Source organism: Electrophorus electricus, chromosome 21, assembly GCF_013358815.1.
Source record: "Electrophorus electricus isolate fEleEle1 chromosome 21, fEleEle1.pri, whole genome shotgun sequence".
Taxonomy (NCBI): domain Eukaryota; kingdom Metazoa; phylum Chordata; class Actinopteri; order Gymnotiformes; family Gymnotidae; genus Electrophorus; species Electrophorus electricus.
The window spans coordinates 12,796,336-12,798,835 of record NC_049555.1 but is presented as its reverse complement, the minus strand read 5'-3'; the positions used below and the strand labels follow the sequence as shown (position 1 = coordinate 12,798,835).

Below are 2,500 nucleotides of genomic sequence, written 5' to 3'. Positions count from 1 at the left end.
CCCGTGGTACAAACCGAAGAAGACACACATTTCTATCCGGACTGTCCTTGCCAAGTTGCCAGCCCGCTCCTCCTTGTGTTCAACTACTCAACAACTTAAATGTAACCCCCTCTGTTGAAAAAAGCTCAAAAGTCGCTTGTAGTGTTGAGACTGCTAGTGCTAAAACGTCTACGAGCCTGCGATTAAAACTGTGACACTGGATAAAGATGTGATCGCTCATTAAGAAAAGATTTGCATGCATATAAAAAAGCAGATATGGAGAGTGTCCTAAACAAAGAGCTGTCAGTAGAGTGGCTCATGTTCCAGGACAAGGAGCGGCTTGTGCAGCGTTTGCAGATTGGCCTTGATAATGATGGGAATGTTGCCTTCGCTCCTCGCGGATCCCGGGATTGTGAGAGCCCTCTGTACATGTTGTTACTGGGGCACGTGAATAAAGTTATCCAAGCTCCCAAGCGAATTTGAACTATCAGAGCCTATTTATTTAATTTATTTTGCCATTGGTGTCTGAAAAGTAACCTGAATTCTATCCTTTAAACCTCTTTTTATCTGTCAATTTGAACCTGCGATGCAATACACAGTATGTGATGTCATACTATAAGATGTCACTTCATATCAATTTCCTAAATTAGGTTACTGATACATGCAAAGGAACATAGCTAACATTTCCCCTTCAGGTCTTAATACATTCAGTAGTCAGTGGTTATGATGTGATGGTTATGATAGTTTGAAAATATAGATGGGATGTTTTTTAACCGTAAATTTCTTAACATGTGTTTTTTAAACATGTTTTTAATATGTTTACTTCACTTTAGATGTGTTTATCAGTGAAAGTCAGTATTTCTGTCTCCTTTAAAAGGAGATGGAATAACATATGCCTGATATTAGCTTAACTTTATGTTTTATATAATCCTCGTTTCCCCAAACTCTGTCTAGCCTGCTTCCATAAAGTAGGAGAACCAAAGTCATGGAAGTATCCTTTTCTCCTCAGAGCGTAATGATTCGTCATGTTGTAGAGCTCTACAGTTCTGAAACTCTGAAGACTATGAATAGGATAAGCTCTGTAGTGACATATCCATGTCAATCAAATGTTATTTTCAAGTTACTAGGAGGAGAGACAGAGGGATTTAGACAGAGTTTGTGTCTTTGGGGAATGGAGAGAACTTTGGGAAATGGTAAGAACGTTGCTTGAAAGTGTACATGGCAGATCCTATAGTCGGGGACTTTTTTTTTTTTTTTGGACAGGCTCGTCTATATCAGCTTCACCAGGAAATGATCCCTGTGCAAATGCAGGCCCACAGATATGCCTCACCATCGCCTTTGGTAACAAATGTGATGTTGGAAAGTATTCAGAAGATGTCTCAGTGGTGTAATGGGGGCCACCTCATCAGTTTTGTTATTTGTGGGGCCCAACGGCGAGCTATGCAGGGGTCAGTGGTCCCGCTTATACTTGTGCACTGATTTTTTACTCTCAGACTTGCTGCGCCACTTCCAGCAGCCTAAAGTGGTTCTGCACTTAAGGCACTTATTTATCCCTTATTGGGATCAGTGTCTCTGTTACAGGAGTTCTGTCAGTGTCAGAGGAGGTAATCCAGTTTTAAAGCCCGCTGAGTCCAAAACTGTCAACAGCACTTTGAAACATCACAGATTGCTTTAAATCTGCAGCTGTATTAGAACAAGTGCCACGAACTTTAATTAGGCACCACACTCAGGTCTAATGAAGCTCTGGTTAATGTTGGAAATCTGGATAAGGGGAAAAAAAGAAGGGAGTTGAAGATGAGATTAAAAGAGAGATAAGTGAGAAAGACAGAAAACTTTCTCTAGCCAGAGTTGGCAAAATTAGCTCAGGCGCAGAAAACAAAAATGGGGTTATTGCAATGTAGCGGCATTGGAATCTGGAAGAAAGTCATACCACCAATATTCACTACTGAAAAAACAAACAACTATCCTCTCACTGGGAACGTGAGACTATTAATCCACATTTTTGATACTTAATTCACATTTTTTATGTCTTTTGATGAGGTGTAGTACTGGGCCATGAGGTGTGGTACTGACCATGAGGTGTAGTACTGGGCCATAAGGTGTGGTACTGACTATGAGGTGTAGTACTGGGCCATGAGGTGTGGTACTGACCATGAGGTGTAGTACTGGGCCATGAGGTGTGGTACTGACCATGAGGTGTAGTACTGGGCCATGAGGTGTGGTACTGACCATGAGGTGTAGTACTGGGCCATAAGGTGTGGTACTGACCATGAGGTGTAGTACTGGGCCATGAGGTGTAGTACTGGGCCATGAGGTGTGGTACTGACCATGAGGTGTAGTACTGGGCCATAAGGTGTGGTACTGACTATGAGGTGTAGTACTGGGCCATGAGGTGTAGTACTGGGCCATGAGGTGTGGTACTGACCATGAGGTGTAGTACTGGGCCATGAGGTGTGGTACTGACCATGAGGTGTAGTACTGGGCCATGAGGTGTGGTTCTGCGCCTGAGTCACCACTGCTC

At 42.8% G+C, this 2,500-nt stretch overlaps 1 protein-coding gene across 3 annotated transcripts in view; it reads left to right on the top strand.

The window, feature by feature from the left end:
• The window catches only part of tox3 (TOX high mobility group box family member 3), a 47,437-nt gene that overhangs the window by 1,270 nt on the left and 43,667 nt on the right, over positions 1 to 2,500 (top strand). The gene's annotated exons all lie outside the window — the stretch shown is intronic.